The 19,123-nt window shown below is 38.8% G+C and overlaps 2 long non-coding RNA genes across 4 annotated transcripts in view; both read left to right on the top strand.

Annotated features, from left to right (window-relative positions):
* LOC111818547 overlaps positions 1 to 8,154 on the top strand; it is a 37,276-nt gene extending 29,122 nt beyond the window's left edge. For all 3 annotated transcript variants that reach the window (XR_002822514.1, XR_002822513.1, XR_002822512.1), the window contains exon 3: positions 8,046 to 8,154. This is a non-coding gene — a long non-coding RNA (uncharacterized LOC111818547). The remainder of the gene's footprint in view (positions 1 to 8,045) is intronic.
* A 951-nt stretch (positions 8,155 to 9,105) lies between these two features.
* Positions 9,106 to 15,216, top strand: LOC111818548. The gene is made up of 4 exons (XR_002822515.1): positions 9,106 to 9,171; positions 9,364 to 9,500; positions 10,216 to 10,332; positions 14,871 to 15,216. It is a non-coding gene; the product is annotated as an uncharacterized LOC111818548 (long non-coding RNA).
* The last annotated feature ends 3,907 nt before the right edge of the window (positions 15,217 to 19,123 follow it).

A 19,123-nucleotide genomic window follows, 5' to 3' on the forward strand; every position in this document is an offset into this window, starting at 1 on the left:
TCCTCCTCCACCTCCTCCTCCTTTTTCCTGTTCTTGTTCTTCCTCTTTTCTTCTTCTGGTGGGCTCAGGCTGCCTTAATGGTGGGTGTAGTGTGGCATGTGGAGCTGGGGATCAGCTGTCCCACCAGTCTGACTGAGTTTGCCCAGGCAGGTGCTTAAACAACTGAGCTGTCAAGCCCCCCCCCCCATTTACTTTTTTAGATCTGGTAACAATGGTCCTCAGAGCTGTGCTGCTGGGATGCCATTAGCTGGGTAGCCTTTGGGGAGTCAGCCCCTCTATCTCTGTCTCATTTTTCTTATCAGTACAATGGGGATAATTTTTTGGGGGGGATAATTTTGGTATCAACTTTAAAGTATTGTTACGAAGACTGATTAAATGCATGTGATGAATTTAGCTGCTGCTGTTCTGCTCTCCTTCTTCCTCTTCCTCTTCCTCTTCCTCTTCCTCCTCCTCTTCCTCCTCCTCCTCCTCCTCCTCCTCCTCCTCCTCCTCCTATTAAGTTTTCTGGATCCTGGATTTTCCTGTGGTCCCTGAGGTGATCAAAAGAAACACAAACAAAGTAAAGTGAGAAAGCTGTGCTGGAGAAATACATCAGGCACATATGATTTGTCTTTATAGAATACATATGTCATTTATTAATGCCTTAACAAATTTTAGCCACTTAATATATATTATTTTTAACTCTTATAGTAACCCTGAGGTAGATATCACTATTCCTAGTTTAGAGGTGAAGAAATAATGATTTTCCCAGTGTCTCCCAGTTAGTAAGATCACTGCTGAAAATCAATCACAACTCTGGCTTCACAGCCCTTGTGATTTTCTGTGTGCTCTTGGGAGTTTTGTGATTCCTTAGCTCATTCCATTAAAGGTCTCAACTTAGTAGCAGGGAGAGGGACACATAAGGTAGGCTGCATATAACTGGGTGACATGAGGGGCATTCGCAGGTGAGAGTCAAATGTTAAAAGGTATGTGGCTGTTTCAGTGCTGATTTCCCAGAATAATAGGCTGTAGGTAGCACCAGTAGCATGACCCACAAATCAGTAACAAGTCAGGTCTTCAACACTTAATATTGGCCTTGGCATATTTGGGACTAACTACACTAAATGTCTTTGGGTATATGTCCAGGTCTACCCAGCCAGTGTCCTGAATCAGAGTATCTTTGAATGGTATTGACACAGATTTGTCTAAATACTTCAAATATTCTCACATCCACTGATTTTTTTTCTTTTTTTGGATATGTTATTACTTCGTTTCATTTTGTTATAAAAGAGCATCATATGAATAAACATATTTAGTCCTTACACATTAGTAAGAATGATTATCTAGATAAGTACTTGATGTAGAAGAGAAGTCCATAAAAGCTTTAAAAAATTTAAAAATTTAATAAAATAATAAAAAAAATTAAGACTGTGTTAGTTACTCTTCTGTCATTGAAACAAAATGACCTACGCTCACAGCTTAAAAGAGGAAAGGTCTCTTTTGCTCACATTTTTAGAGGGTGGAGTCTAAGGTCAGCTGGCTCTAAGGCACAAACTTCTCTGTAGAAAGCCCAGAGAAGGAAAGCTGCTTACATCATGACTTCCAGGAAGCACAGAGAGAGATGGGAGGCACAGGGCACAAGAATATATCTTTGCGGTCATGCCTCCAGTGATCTGTCTCTTCTAACAAGGCCCTACTTCTGAATATATGAAACTATTGCAGAACATTTTAGATCCAAACCATAGCCTTTTACCCCTGGCTTCTAAAAGGCTCATGCCCATTTCATTATGCAAAATAAATTCGCTTCATCTCTATATACCAGCACAGCTTTCCTACATTCCAAAGTTTTAATGGTTAAAGCAATGCTGAAAAGTCCAAGTCCAAAGTCTCCTCTGAGACTCAAGGCAAACTCTTAGCTGTGTAAAAAAAAAAAAAAAAAAAAAAAAAAAAAAAAAAAAAAAGGAGAGTTATATACCTCCTGTATATAGTGGCTCAGGGAAACATTTTCATTACAAATGGAAGGAATAGCAGAATACAAAGGAATTGGCCCAAAGCAAGACCAACGCTCAGTGGAACAAGCATTAAATCTTGTTCCTCAAGTCCAGGGCAGGCTTTGGTGGGCTATGAACTCCATATGGTGGCTTTCCTCCTATGGCCTTGAAGCCCACGTGGCCTCAGATTTGGGCTAGATCTTCCCATTGCCTAGAAAGTTTCCCCAGAAGATGCTCCACATTCCTGGATTTTATAACTTTCTATGTCATGCTATATTGCTTTTCTCACTTCATTTTCATAGCTTCATACGTCAGTTTCATCTGACAGCTGCTGTGACTTGCCACATATTTTCTCCTGGTTTCCTAGTCCTTCTTCTGTAATCTGAGTGGAAGTGTTCATGGCTCCATAACTATTACGTTCTATTCTAAATACACCAGGACCACACGGATGACGCCTGCAGTGGCGACTGAGTGGTAAAATGGATGAGTTCAGTGAAATGAATTCTGGGGAACTAATTCCTAAGAAGATCTTCTTGAGTAGATATGCCAGAGACTCTCTGCTCCCATGAAAGATTTTCAGGTTATAATTTTGTGTCCTTGAGCCTACAATGGGTAGGGCCTTGCTGATTTCTTGTGTATTTACTGGATACAGGATCTTGCTACACAGTTCAGACTCATAGTGATCCTCCTGTCTCAGCCTCCCCAGTGCTGGGATTACAGGGGTGCACTACCACACTTGGTTCTGGGCTAGCACAGCGTGTAGTACCAGGTATCAAACCCGGCTCCTTGTGTTTGCCAGGCAGATGCTTAGACTGCTGAACTGTCTCCTCAACCCTCTTGCTGATTTTTTCCTTTCTTTTTTAATGTATTTGGTATAGGGTCTCACTATGCAGCTTGGACAGTAGTGATCCTCCTACTTTGAGCCTCTCCAGTGCTGGGATTGCAGGCATGTGTCACTATGTCGAGTCTCAGTGGAATGGTCAGCACACCTGGGGCAGGGCTAGCTCAGTGCATGGTGCTGGGGGTCAAAACCCGGTCCCTGTGTTTGCCTAAACAGGTGCTTAGTCTGCTAAGCTATCTCACTGGCCCCTCCTCTTGTTGATTTCTGAGATGTATTCAAAGCATCTTTCCTATTATCTTGAAAGATACTTGTTTTCTTTATAATTTTAATCTTTTAAACAAACATTCTCTCTTTTGTTCTGACTTTGTAGCTGCTTTTTTTTTCTGGTGAAAATACACATTTTTTAAAACATTCAATTGCACCATCTGATCTTAATTTTAACTGTTCTTTAGCTAAAAGCATCCAGGATTATCCATGCCACAGTCTGAACATTAGGTTATCTTGGCATTTCTTCTGTCAGATTAAGTAGTCAACCACTTTTAAGTTCACAATACAAAGTTTTAGGACATAGGTAAAATGTAGACACATTCTTTGCCAGAATGAAACTTTCATGGGCCCTAGTCTAGTTTGTAATAGTGTCCCCATTTCCAGCTGAAATGTCCTGAGCCTGGTCTTTAGTGTCCACATACTTATGACTATTCTAGTCTTCTGAGTTCTGATCAATATCACACATCAAGCATTGTTCACAACATTTTAGAGCCTATAGGAATCTCCAAACTTTTCTAAACTCCTCTTGCAAAACAGTATCAGGCTTCTTAACCACATGGTCAGGTACAGTCACAGCCATAACCTCTTTCTGGGTACCAATTTCCCATGTTAGTTACTTCCTCATGATTGGAACAAAATACCTGACACTTCTAACTTAAAGAATGAGTGGTTTACTTTGGCTTACAGTTAGAGTAGGTTTAGTCCATGGTGGACAGCTCCATGGCTGAGATCACATGACAGAAGGACCTGGGAGAGAAGCGTTGCTTATGTCAGGGCAGTCAGGAAACAGAAAGACAAGGGGGAGCAGGGAAGGGAGCATGCCCTCCCAGTTCCCACCCCCAGTGATCTCTCTCTTCCAACCAGGGCTAACTTCTAATTGCATGAGACTTTTGGGAGATATTTTGGATTCAAACTGCAGCAAAAGTCAAATTCTTTGTAAAAGTGAATGATTTATTTTCTACTACAAAATCATGAACCATTTATGGGCTCAACTATGTACCTCTTCATAAAGCATGGTAGTATGTTTTTCTGTCAATGAGCTGAGGAACTATCAACTTTTTTCCTCATGGATTTGGGTGGTATTCTAGGTAATGTGCATCTTGATTAGTGCATATTGATTGGGGTTTGTAGCCATCCTATGAAATGCATGAATGAAATATAAAATTTCTCTTTTACTATGTAGATTTGGGAAAAAATGCTGAATTAAGTGTTAGAAATTTGGTACAAAAGTGTGAGTCAGGCTGCCAGAAGAAGTACTAAAGGGAGACACTTAGTAATTTATTAAGTTTAACATTTCTGTCTGTATCTCACCAATAAACAAAAGTGGTATTCATTTTGATGTACTCAAAAGCCTCCTCATAGACAAGGACCTAATTCTGAGCCTGGAGACTGCTGATTCTTAGTTGAGGCTCCTGAATGGGCCTCCTTGTCATCCTTCCTTCCTTCCCAGCACACCACTTCAAGAGGCTGGGCTCTTGGCAGTCATGGTCTTCCTCTGCAATATTTTATTTTGCCTCTTTCTTCATGAATTCATTCTGAGTTCCAAGTCTACTGATTTTCCCCTTGCTTCAAAATGGTGTTACCTAATTATTAACCCAGGGGGTAGAATTAACTTTTAGCTCAAGCATTAGCATTGTTCTGTGTCTCCTGAGACATCTCAGCATGACTGAACACCATGAACTTTGAGTCTTGATTTCTGGACCTGGAGCGTATTTGTCAAGAAGGAACTTCAGGGATGTCTTACAGGAAGTCATTTTGATGGGAATAAAAGTCTACAAGTGAACATTCATTCATCAGGCTGAATTATTTATAGCAAATAATTATAGTTATTATTCTTTTCTTGCTATGTATCACCCTGGCACTGGATTGTATACAATGTACCAAGATTTTTGCTTTGTATTTACTTTTTAATTCATATAAACAGGGCCATTTATGTATGTGAATGATAATCTAATTAGAAGAGTGAAAGCTTTCTTGGTTTTTTGTGGTACTAAAACACAAGGCAAATCACATGTGTATGCATGTGAAATAATACATCTATAATCGTGTGTATGTATGTGAAATAATAAGTCTATAACAAGTATAGTCAAAATACATGACTGTGGAGACCACTGAGACAGGGGTAAATAAAAAAGAGTTAAATGCTATTTTCTATGACTTTATAACATATTACATTGATCTCTTAGTTGGTGGTGGCAAATCTATCCTGCTGCTTGTTTTTGTAAATACTTTTATTGGAATACAGTTGAATCCATTTATTTAAGTATGGTCTATGTCAGCTTTCATATTATAGTGGCAGAGTTGCCAGAGGAGCTGCATTGCCCACAATGCCTTACATATTTACTGTCTGATCCTTTATAGAAAAAGTTAGGCGACCTTTGCATTAACTTATCTTGGTCTCAAAATATCATTAGGTGAGTATAATTATACCTTACAATAAGTACAGAATCTGGAATACTAGGTTAGCTAATGCACTAAAGTTGCACAATTGGCAATGGGTGACTCATGATCCAAGATCAGGCATGCTGATTCCAGAGCCTGTGTTAAGTGTTGCACCTCTCTTACCCCTGCTATGTATGAAACATGATTCCAGTTATGTTGCAAATACAAAACAACTGGAACTCACTACTCTGCTTTGGCTTGTACCAAAATTCTGCCTGGATAGAAAAACAATTTGTTCTTCCAGTTCCAGGGGCTTGGCAGCTGTGGTCTGCAGCGCAGTTACAGGCAAGTCCAAGAACCACACCACACACAACTGTCCCAAAAATGGCACAGAAATGGCATCCACAAACCTTAGTCATGAAGACACAAATCTCTGAAGAGGGTAGATCCCAAGCTCCTTACGAACATGTGTTTTGCCAAGAAGCACAGCAAGAAGGGCTTCGAGTAGGTGCAAGCAAATAATGCCAAGGCCGTGAATGTATGTGCCAAGGCTATCAAAGCTCTCATCAAGACCAAGGAGGTCAAGCCCAAGATCATTCCAAAGGAGTAAACTTTATTACCCCTTTTAAAAAAAAACAAACATTTATTTGAGAGACAATAGAGCAGTAATTAGTATGACATGACAAGTAGTACATACTTAGAAGATCAGAATGACGGGCATTCCAAGCATGACCCGAGTATTACACATTGCTATCTTCATGCAGTTGCTTAGTTCATAGATATCAGTATATATCATTTATTAGTCAGGGTGAGAATTCTACCAATTAACTTCTGGTTTTAAATACCTGCTGAAGATTCTCAGGATCATTGCCTTACCCATCTTGTGTATATAAATGTTTGGCTTTGCTCCTGTCATGTTTCCTAGCTTTTCTCCTTGCCCTATCTTCATTGTTTAATCCTTAAACTCTCACTTTCCTTTTAATTGTGTTATACCTTTCTATTTTAATTTCTTCTTTTGAGTTCTTCCATTAGGGAGACTATATGATATTTACACATGTAGGTCTTGTTTATTTCACTTATGAGTATATCTTCAAGTGGCATCCACTTAGATGTAAAGCCTTCGAGTTTATCATTCTTTATAGTTGAGTAATACTCCATTGTATAAAAATACATATCTTTTTCATCCATTCCTCAGGTGACAGGCATCTTGGTTGCTTCCAAGAATTGGCTATCACAAATTGTGCTGCTATAAACATAGGTGCACGTATATCACTATGATATGACATTTTCAGTTCCTCTGGGAAAATTCCCAGTAAGGGGATAGCTGGTTTGAATGGGATTTCCAGTCCTAAGTTTTTAAGGATTCTCCACACTGAATTCCATAGTGATTGTAGCAATCTACATTCCTACCAACAGTAGAAGAGGGTTACTTTTTTCCCACGGTCTCTCCGACATAAGAAAAGGATTAACTGCAGGCCTTCTTGACTTGCTTACATTGCCCATGTGGGTCTTTCCAAGCTTGGGAAGCACATCCATGCCTGCATTGCCAAGTGTTTCAGGTCTTGCTGGCCAAAGACCCAGGCTCCAGCCAAGGCCCAGGCTCCAGCTTCTGCTCTAACCAAGGCCCAAGCTCCAACTTCTGCTCCAACCCAGGCTCCCAAAGGTGCCCAGGCCCCTATAAAGGCTCCTTAGTAAAAGCCTCATATCTGCTGATGTAAAAGCAGAAGGACTGGTGTGACCCCTGGGGTACCATCTGTGAGGGGCTGGTGTCCTCCTGTGCTCTTTGTACAAATAAACCTGAATCAGGATAACAAAAAAGCAATTTAATTAGTTAAAGAGGAAAATAAGGGAGTAGATGAAGGAACATAGGCTATAATGGCACTTACTATGAACTGAATATTTGTATTCCCTAAAATACATAAGTTGAAATTCTAACTCCTGCTATGATCATAGTTGGAAATAGGGACTTGGGGAAGTAATTAGACCATGAAGGTAGAGCTCTCATTAATGTTATCTGTACATTTATAATATATCATGAGAAAGTTTTCTTTTTACTTCTTTTTATTTTATTATTTTTTCAAATGTATTTTGTACAACTGCTACACATCTTGGACTCATAGTGATCCTCCTGCTTTCAGCCTCCCCACACTGGGATTACAGGCGTGTGCCACCATACCCAGTCTCTGTGGCCAGCTCAGTGCATCTAGAGGTGGGGCTGGTACAGCATGTGACACTAGGAATCGAAGCCCGGTCCCTGTGCTTACCTATGTAGGTGCTTAGTTCACTGAGCTATCTCACTGGCCCTTCCCTCCTTTTTAACAAAAAACTATTTATCGATTTATTGATTGATTAATGCATTGATTTATTTGGTACAGGGTCTTACTTTGCAGCTCAGACTCCTCCTGCCTCACTGGGGATTACAGGTCTATACCACCATGCCCAGTTTTGGTGGCCAGCATGGTGTGTCCAGGTTCTGGGGACATGCAGCATGCAGTACCAGGGATTGAACTTGGGTCCTTCCACTTGGCAGGCACTTGCTTAGACTGCTGAGCTATCTCCCCAGTCTCTCTTTTCATTTCTGTTAGTTATATAAGGATACAAGAAGAAGCTGCCTATCTGCAAGCCAGGAGAGTTCACCACACAGTAGATCTGCAGATGGCACCAACACTGGATCTTTCACTTCCCAACTTTCAATGTATAAGAAATATATGTATGTTATTTAAGAAATCTAGTGCAGTATAATGTTATGTGAGCTCAGACTGATTCAGAAAGTAACTATTTCTACTATTGGGTACAAATATTCTACAAGTAACTTTGCTCAGGAAAACACTGGGTATTCCCTTGTAAAAGTTTACCTCTATCCTGGTAACGCAAGAGGCACACAATGGGAATTAAAGTTACTGATAAAATAGAAAACTGGATGTTGTGGTGAGATCTCTGTCCAGTTTCATTAACCTCTCCTTCTTAATATTAACACCTGGATCTCCATTGAAAAAGTTCCTCTCTGCCAGTCATTCATATGAACTGAATGGGATAGACTTCACTTGGAATCCAGTGGTGGGCTCTGATTAGCTCATCAAAGTATCCTTCTTTTGGATAATTACAATTGGCTTAGAAATTAGCACATGGTTCCAGCTAGCCCAATCAGAGGGAAGCTCATCATTAGTAATGGAAACACATACTTTTTTCCCTGGAAGTTGATCATGTGAGGATCTGGGGCGTGAAACTGTCTTTGCAATGGAGAAGCACTTGTAGCTGTCAGGTGGTCGCTATGAGGCACTTGGAGATGGAGCTACCTAGACTTTAAATAAAGACTTACTCTTTGTATCATTTAGTATATAAACAAACAGAAAAATAACAATAAAAAAACAGCATACCCCATGAAGCCACAAATAATTCAATGTGTACTGTTTTTTTTTTTTCTTAAGCAAATTTGGATGTTCTATTGTTTTCCATAGATTTTTAATGGACAGAATCAGTAATATTTGGTAGAGTGAAAAGAAGATGGCACTGGAATAAGGAAATTGTGCTTTAAGACCTATTTCCCAAATAACTAGTTTTTGGAATTCTGCATAAGGTGCCTGATTTGTGCTTCCTGATTCCCTCGCTGAAGACACTGTTCACTTATCCACATCTTCCTTATAAGACTGTTATGAAGAAGAAGATACAGCATTCCTGTGTCCAAGTTGACTTTGAGTTGCCATCCTACAGGTCAGTGTCCACTTTACTAAGTTCACTGTGGTGCAGCAAAGCTCTTTAGAGATTTCTTTGTCTTGTTTCCCTGGCAATTGCCCAATCATCAGATGATGGAATTTGTGCATTTCATGATAGACATCTCACCTGAATATTTTCCAAGGGGAAAGATTCTTTTGTGAGTCTTTCCAGGTATTTTTCTTTGGGCAGGAGTGGAAGGCACAGGAAGATGACTAAGGTGGATGTCCTGTTGCCTCAGATATCACCTGCCTCATTGCCTTGTGGAGGATGGATGACCACTTATTAAGGATGCTGAGAAGCTGCATCTATGCCTGCACAAGACTTGTGTGAGTTCTACATTTATTTTCAGGTAGAAATTTTAGTTATTTGGCATAGTGTACTGTTAGAATAGAGAGCAGATAGCCAAACCATCTGAGCAACAATGGACTAGTAATTAAATGAATTAAGTTTTTAAAGTCTCCCATTTCCCCATCTATTTAATGGGCATCTAGTACCTTCTCTGGCAAGCTCGCATTACCAACGTGGGAATAAAGTGAGAAAAATGTCAGTGAAAATGCTTTGTGTTTGCAGAAAGCCCGAGGACGATGCTCAATTGGCAAACACTCAGAAGCTGCTAATAGTTTTAAACCTAGTTCTTACTCACTGAACCGCTTTGCAAAAGGAATTCTTGCTTGATGAATTACATTTTCCAGTGGTGAATCTCACAAAGTGTGGTAACTGTTACGCTTCTGAGTATGCTTGGTATTGAGTATGTAGTTACTGTCTACAGAAGGCCTGTGGATTGTTCTCATTATCACCATCATCACCTTGTCTGTCTGCGTCCCATCACTGTACCATCATTTCTTTCAGTTATCAAACAGCAGAGGCACGTTTAGTGGTTGATGCTTTACATACATGCTTTAACTTAAATCATATAATATCCTGCATGTTATTACTCCCTTTTTGCATATCAGAAAATCAAGATTGAGAAAGACTGAGTTTCCCAAGGTCACATGGTAGAGAGCTCTGCCGTATTTCACCCTCTTTCTCTTTTCACCACAGCATGTTGCCTCCACCGAGGGGAGCTTTGGAATTAGACCTAGAAGTTCCGATCTCATTCTATTGCCTCAGCAATTCAACACAAAGGCTCTGGTCCAACCCTTTTCTTTCTGAGTCTCAGTAAGTAATATTTCATTCCTCTCCCCTCTGATCCCACCCTCATTGCCAGATTCTGGAACTGTCTGTTTGTTTCTGTCCTATAGTTCAGCTTCTCTCCCCAGGCATTTGAGAAAGGCATTCTCTACAAAAAGGGAAAACACATTTTATTAAAGCAAACATGCAGTCCTCAGCACTTTTACTTATCTTATTTATACACTGCAGTGCAGCTTTCTAAGACCCAGTGATTATCATTTCCCAGAGCTATCATCATTTTAAAGCTACCTGTTCATCCTGCTTCAGCAGATGGTACTGTGCTAGGAGTACTGCACGAGGGTTAAAGAAAGAAAACAAACAAACACAGGAAAGATGTGTGGTTAGGTCAGCAACAGGAAGAACTCACACTGTCTCTAGACATGCCTTGATTTTAGCTGAGCCTGTAAGGTGGTAGGACCTAGAGATCTCTAACCACTGGGAAGTTTATACATTTACATTGTCCCCTTTGGGAATGCATAAAAGTAATACCTTAGCTAATGTGAAAGTAAGTTAATCTCCTGGTAAGCTCCAAAAGGTAAATATGGCATATACAACTTGAAGTACCAGCTAAATCTTTATTTTTATTATTTTTTTAAATCTCTGGGACAAAGTACCTTATTCCTGTAACTTAAAGGTGGAGAAATTTACTTGACTCAGTATCAGAGGGCTCTTGCATGGCTGGCTGCTTCCAAGACCAAAGCAATGTGGTAGAAAAGAACGGTGGATAAAGCCCTGTAACATATCTTTCTTCTAACCTTCCTTTCATGAAGTTTTAAAACCACAGAAGCACCTGGACACTTGATTACACACTGTGACTGTATAAATGATGAAATACTCACATTTCACCCACTTCAGAATCACATTGTCCCCATTGAGAATGTGTGTCCTAAGGCGGTTTCTAAAACTCTTTTTTCAAAACTACACAAATCCTATGCAAAATGCAATGTCTGGCATTGACAAAAGTAGTACCTTAATTAGTCAGCGAACAAACAAGTTAGTATTCTCGTAATCTCTAAAGAGTTAACAGGACATATAGACAACTTGAATGTACCTCTTAAGATTTTCATTGTAGTTTTAAAGCATATTTTGAGGAATGCAAAAGTAAAATACATTTTGAGTAAAAAAAAAAAATAAATTGGACATTTGAAGAACCCCAACTGCTGGAAAAGTTTTGAAAAGTGTTTCTATGCAATCTTGTGGGTCACAGTTCTTTGGAATCAGATAGGACAGTTTCAGTTTGTTCTGAGTTGTACCAATAAGACACTGTGGGCGAGTCTTAGAGTTTGAGTTTCATTCCAGGTTAATTGGGTGTAAGAATGAGTAGCTATTGTCTCAGTTATTCTTCTCTTGTGCTGGGACAGATACTAAACACTCAAAATGAAGGAAGGAAAGGTTTATTTAGCTCACAGTTAATGGCGGTTTCAGTCCATACTCAGCTGGCTCCAAGGCAGCATGGCACATGACAGAGGGCAACCTTCCATGGAGGCAGCAAACAGCAAGAGAGCAAATGGAGGAGTAGTGGCAACAATGGCAACAAAGAGGAAGGCTGTCTCTCTGTCTCTCTTCTGTTACATTCAGGCTATCTGCCCCAGGCTGGGTGTAGCACTCACACCCATAAACCCAGAAGTAATCAAATCCATAACCCAGCCTTGGATCACCCGTAATCCCAGTAGACCATGAGTTAATCACAAACTCTAGAAATCCCCTCCCCATGACTGCATGAGGCTTTGGGGGGGGGGCCCAACTAAACACAGACCATAACAGCTACCTCATGTGATACCTATAAGAACTAAAAGAGGAAATCAGTACAATAGTAGAGACAGTAGGCAAAATTCAGCTTTATTTCATATCATTACTCTGTGTCTTTGTGTTTTCTTTCACTGATCATAGAAACTTGTGTTTGAACACAAAGCAAACAATAGCTGCTGAAGAAATTATGGCCAAAGAAAACCAAAGACTCCTGTGTCACCCTAAGTAACATTGTTTTCCTTTTCCTGGACATGAAACAGAGGGGAATATTATTACTCTGCCTGAAATGCTATAACCCTGTCGTGAATCCTGACTCTTTTTAATGAAATCGGTGGATCCAGTTAACTCTATATATTCTGAGTAATATAAATTTTGTCTTACAAAATAATTCATTTAATTTATATTGCTAGTTTCTTTTGCTCATTGAAAATGACATTTTGTTGCTTTGTTCTTTTCTTTGTAAGATTTTTTTTGGTCTATAACTTGTACTCTGACTAGCATTTTGGATATTCTTTTAAGATCATGATACACAGTATATTAACCATTGTTACTCAGCAAATTTTGTTTTGAAATTTTCTTTTGTTTTTTCACAGACATAAGAAATTTTTATACTTTCTATACTGACATCTACTTGTATTATATTAAAATAAAAATTATTTAAAAATCATATATCATTAAGTGATAGTCATCTAGTTTTATAGGTGGAAAATATCAAATAATTGCTTTTTGATTTTTAGTGCTAAGGACTAAACCTACCGCTGTGCATGCTAAACATGTTTTCTGCCATTGAACTACATCCTCAGTCCTCAATGATGTTTTGTAATAGACATAGTGCACTCCACAATGACAGGTGTTAGTAACACATATTATTTTTTCTTTAGACATAGGAAGAGTATATGGCTTTATGAATTTAGTGCATGTAGAATGTGACTATAACCATTAAGTGTTAATGGACATATCTGCTTAAAAATTTCTGTTCTGGTTCTCTATAAATGTGAGAGATCTTTATTTACTTGACAGAGATGTTATATGGACAATTCAGAGAAAGGGGCTATCATCTCATTTTGTTGCCTCTGCTTCTGGGATTTTGCTGTGATAATTAGCAGAAGAACTAATATGGGTTGATGTAATATGCCTTTTTTTCTGATATGTCAATATAAAAATTAGACATGGTTATCCCAGTGTCCTGTCTGTTCTCCTATGAAACATGTTTTCAAGAGGAAGAGACTATATGGGAGTAAGATACAAAGCATAACTGCTTCACTGGGTTAACTTCAAAATTTCTGCTAGGAGAAAATTTTCTTTTTTGTATGTATGTTGACACCAATAGTTGATAAAACTGAAGTTCTACATCATAAATTCCCATTTGGACATTCAGTTCTGAGAACCCATATCCAGCAGCCTTATCACTTTTAAGTGAAGTCACAATCACTAATGGAATCTCCTAGCTTTTCAAACGCTGAAATTAACTTTGATTCTTCCCCCAAACATATGTTCAAAAGCAACATGCACATCCTGTCCACTGACCTATCAAAGCAATCAGTGCCTTGAAGGAGGTTTGTGGATTCATCCATTGGGGTTGAGAAAAAACTGCCTTCAGGTGTAGTGACAGAATTTCTTAGTCCTCTTCTGGCTTCAAAGAAGGGAGATCCTCCCTCCATCCCTATGAAGAAAGAGAAAGAAAATGTCACTTCCCTTTGTGACTATGAATAATAACATTTATGCTCCAAGATCAGTTTGCTTCTTTAATATGAAAAATGATATCCTGTTCGGATGAGACATTTCCTTGAATACTTAGCATAAATTGAGCCCTTAAGCTTTTAACAAGAAATTCTGGGCTATTTTGCCTGAGAACTCTGAGTGGATCTTGGAGACACTGCAGGTTTCTTGATCTGGTACAATAACTAGTCTTTTCATGAGATTACTAATGCATGTAGCTTGACATTCAGGAGGAATCCAAAATAACTACTAATCATCCAAAATAATGTTCTTTCTCTGATCCTGCTGCTTGTTTGTCTTTCTCCTTCTCCCTCCCTTTCTTTGTTCTTTCCTTTCCTTTCCATTCTCTTTTCTCTTCCTGTTCTCTTTCTTTCTCCCCATCACCATGTTTATACACATGCAGCCTTTTCTTTTTCTTTTTTTTTCTTTTAAAGAAAACCACTCATAAGTGACATGGTCCCTGTTAGTATGTTACAAATTTGAAAGATAAGTATGCTGAAGAAGAAAATGCATTTTGTTACACATAATGACAAGTAAAGTGACAATAACAAGGGCAGGCTCCTCCATCATTGTTTTTTAATGCTGTCAGCACCAACTTTGCTAGAATTATCTTATCTGATGCCTGAAAGGACTCAAATCATTTTTTACACTGCGTGGTGGCAGAACTTCAATATGAGTAAATGAGTTTCCATCTCATTTAAATGAGCAGCCTAAAGTCCTTCCCGGTAACATGTGAACAACATGAATTTGGAGGACTGGAATGTGTTGGTAGATAGGAGAAAGCTCTTTCTTTGTAGTGCAGATGATTGCTTAAATTCTGGTATGAAAGAGCAAAGGTATTTTGGTGCTCCACATTTTAATTCCCTAGGAGCACCCAGCAGGTAACTTGTGACACTCAGATTGGGATTTTACAGTCCTAAAGAGTGCACAGAGGGTGACAGAGTCCTTCCAAGAAAATGTCAATGTAGTTGTTTCTCAGTCTTGTTTGTACTCTCCACCAGATAAACCTTCACCTCTGCATCCTGGGTTCACTCCTGTGTTTCTGCTTTCTCATTTAGATGACTACACACTGAATGGAGTCTATCCAAGAAGGACCTGTATTTCATGACTGCAGCTTCCAAAAACATGGAGAATGTTATTCTTCGGGTGTTTTTCTGGAAAGGAAATGAGTTGGAGAAATGACTGCCAGGCAGAGGACAGGACCATTAAAATCTCACACAGAGAGACTGAAGTTTAAGCTTTCTTATGTTTAATTCTCTGACGTATGCCCCAGCATGACAGAAAATAATTCTTGATCAGTAGAGAGCATGGATAATAGAAATCCAACAAATATGATCCGGCAAAGCCAATGCATCGGAACACAAAAGTTCCTAGAGGTAGCTGTATTTTAAAGTATATTTATTTTATTGTCTAGAGATTTTTCAACTTAGGTCTTCTTTCTTTTTCTTTTCTTTTCTTTTTTCTTCCTGTTTCTACAATGGTTAATCTGTTTAAGGCTCAACTCAAATGGCTATTTTTTATTGATATTGGAGCTCCTGGGTGGTTTGTCCTTTGCAATGATCTCTTTGTTTGCATTCGCTATATTGTATTATAGATATTTTTAATTCTCCCCTATGCTAGACATTAGCTTTCTGAGAGCAAGGATGGTGTCTTCCTTATCTCTGTGCCTCAGTTTCCATCCAGTACAGTACTGGACCATTCTAGGTATTAGTAAAGGCTAAACAGATTTCCTAGGACTGGTTTGTGAAAAGTCTTTTGGAAAAAGAAGTATTATTTTATGCTCCTGTGCTAAGCTTTCACCAGCTTTAATTTAGGTGTGTGCTTGGAAAAATTCAGAAGCCGTAGCAGGAAGAAGGGTTATAAATTACTTAAACAAAGTCAAAGGATGTTGAACATCCCCGAGAACTCATCAATCCTAATTTAATAGGAGTGAGAGATGCTTCACATTTCAAATTCTGGCTTTCTGGTTTTTGAGGGTAATGTCGTATTGACCAATTGTTCATGCTCAACATTTTTTTCCCCTTTTTCATCTGTGAACAACAATCTCATTGATGTTGGGAGATGTTCATGGACATTGAAAGCATTTCTCTTTGTTGTTTAAAGAAGCTTTTGTCCTGAAGGCATGAGATTATTCTTTCACATGATGTGGAAAGGAAAATAAGAAAGCCTCCTTCTGTCCTTGGGTTCACATTGTAGGAACTCTTTCTTGCAGCAATAAAAGCCTTTGGAAGAGACCTTTCATTATAAGGGTTTCATGTTAAGTACTGCACATGGGGACGGAAGCTAAATCCCAATTTACTCAGCTGTATTTCCCAAGATTTGTTCCCTTGCAGCACAGGAGCTCTGTGCAAGCTCCATCAGGCCACTGCAGACCGAGCTAGAGGATTTGAATATTAATGCCATTCAGGTTTCCTTTTAGAGGAAGCCCTCTTAGCCACAATAGTGAGACACTGCCTGCAAGTCTATGACTGAACAGGAGAATAAAAGGTTCAGAATGTATCCTTAAAAGGAGGAATCAGGAAAAGAAAGACAAATCATGCCGACTGCCCAACTCGTCTCACCTTCTCTCTAGCAGGGTGCAGAGAATGCTTTCCTGAGGAAGGTGCTCATTGCATGAAGAAGGTTCATCATTTGCAAATCAAAATAAAACTGGTTTCCCATGTAGTCAGATACATTCTCGATGAGATTCTGGGTCTCACAAAAGAATGTTGCAGATTCTTTCAATTCACACCAAGCATCTAAATGTTGATCTGGAAAAACAAAGAAATGGGAAAAGAAAAATGAGTTCGTTGTCAAATTGAAATACTGCTTTTTTGTATTGCTGGATGATATATCTGTGGCTCTCTGCCATTTCTTCATTGTGTGTGTGTGTGTGTGTGTGTGTGTGTGTGCGTGCGTGCGTGTATGTGTGTCTAATTTTTCCCCTCCAAACCTGCAAAACATTGCAAAACTAGATTTAAATATTTCAGGCGGACTGCACTCAGCATTTGCATTCCTCTGACTCATTCAGAGAAAAGACATCTGAACAGAAATACTGCAGATAAAAGAGAAACCATTAATCCAAGGAAGATTACTGGCACAAAATCTTTATCCTGTATCCTTCCTGAAATGAGACAAAGATCTCACTATGTACATCCCTCTGGCTTAGCTTCAGATAGTAAGCAATATAGAAGTGTAGAGATGGGTCCTTTTAAAGACACATTGCATTTGGCTGAATTCTGAAGCATCACCTTTCTGTTACATGCTTATTTTCCTGAGGACCTTGCTTTTCACTCCAAATCTTCTGTCCTTTCTTTTATTCTTTTCATGTTATCATCTTGCTGATTGATATCTTTTCCTTCCCTGGGTTGACTTCTAAAATGCTGTAAAATTTAGGGTAACCCTAAGTGCTAAGAACAATGAGGTCTTAGAACCCAAGATTCACTTTTGTAACTGCAAGACCTTAGGTCTAACTTGGCTTTCTGTGAAATGGGAAAATTCCTGGCCCTTTTGTCATACTTGACTCACAGAGGTGTCCAGTTTATTTGAAAAAGCTTTGGTGAGAGAAGTGACGTAAAAATATAAGCTACAGTATTTTAAAAGCATAATATTAAAAGTAGATTGAATGCAAAATTAGATAATTTGGGAAATATTATGCCTGTTTATTAAGGTCTTTTAAATTCGTCTTTTTTAAGAAGGAACTCTCTTGCCTTCTTGAATGAATCCAAACACAGCACACTAATGATCATTACCATCATCATATTTTGAGCATATACTGTACTGTGCCAGGTACTACTCAGGAGTTACCTCACTTAATTCCTAAAACAATCTTTTAAAGTATCTATTACTATTTCCATTTTGTAGCTGAGGCTTAAGAGTGTAGAAATTTGCCCGACCAAACATAGATTATGGATTTCCAGAATTGAACTCAGCTATGGGTCTAGGCTTAATTCTTTCCAATATATTATCTGCTATTTCAGTGTCCAAGAGTCCCATCAAGTTAATTTTCAACTTTGATATTTATCCATTTATTTCTTTGCACTCCAGATGGATGAGAACGTGTGCAGTTATAAATACATTTCACAATTATAAATATTTTGTGTTTTAATAAACAATTTCCAGGCTTTACAATGCTCGCTGTCACTGCCTAATGAACTATCCCAGGCCATGGGTCAAGCACAGAGCCTCTCATTCTTGCTGACAATGAGGACCTGGCTTGCAATCTGCACATAAGGTGATAGCCTTACTCTGTACAAAGTCCCATTTGAATCATTTTGCCTATCACCACTATTGGGAAAAAAAGGCCAGGAATAATTGAAAGAGGGGTATATAATTGTGTATCATTCAGGGGCCATGTGAAAATTATTAAAGTTTGGGAAAAGAAAGAAAGAAAAGAAAAACAAGTGTGCAGGGACAAAGTCAGTCTATTAGGATGGGATTGCACACACTGCCAATTCTGAATCTTCCATAACAGAAACTGCCTGGAGGTGTCTCTGGACACTATGATTATCTCCTTTATGTACAATGAGGGTGCTATTGAATGCTATGTGTTGACACATATGCTCCATGTTTTCTGCAAATGAAAGGAACAATAGTGCTAACTATGATGTTAATTTAAAGAAGGGATTGAAAAAATTAAGAATCAGAGAATAACATTTTAAACTTTGCAAGCCACATGTGATCCCCATCTGTGAGATTTATTGAATTATCTTGTTTTATAGAAAGGCAGATATTATGTCGATAATACACAAATGCATGAGTGCAACTGTGTTCCAATAAAGCTTTATTTACAAACACAGTCAAGAACTAGATTTGACTAAGGGCATAATTTGCTGACTTTGGGTTTAAACATAGGGGAGCCTTGTATTTTGAGCAGGAATGGTTCAAGAGCTATTCATCCTATTTTATGTCACTGTACCTCCTTAACTTAAAGAGATCTTAGGTGGTATGCAGTATTCTTCTCTGGTTATTATACCTCTCGAACATTACCAGAAAAATAGGATGGAGTGACGATGTTGGCTGTGATGATGGTGATGGTGAGTATAAAATAATGATGCTATTCACAACTATCTGAAATGAATCTAAACAATTCTATCTCAAGAAATAATTGGAATTCAACTCTTCTCTGACCATTATGCCAGTGAGCTGTCAGTAGTCTTTGGCCATTTTTAAAAGAACCTATTTTCATGCTGTAACAATAACAAAACCTACTGTGTCCAATTAAACCTTCGCTTACGGCAGCACAGGGAACACGATTGCTTTCTGGAGGCAGATCCATGTTCCTGTGACCGAATCTTTCTATATTTTGCATTCAGTGATGAAATTAAATTGC

Source organism: Octodon degus, unplaced genomic scaffold, assembly GCF_000260255.1.
Source record: "Octodon degus isolate 3935 unplaced genomic scaffold, OctDeg1.0 scaffold00094, whole genome shotgun sequence".
Taxonomy (NCBI): Eukaryota; Metazoa; Chordata; class Mammalia; order Rodentia; family Octodontidae; genus Octodon; species Octodon degus.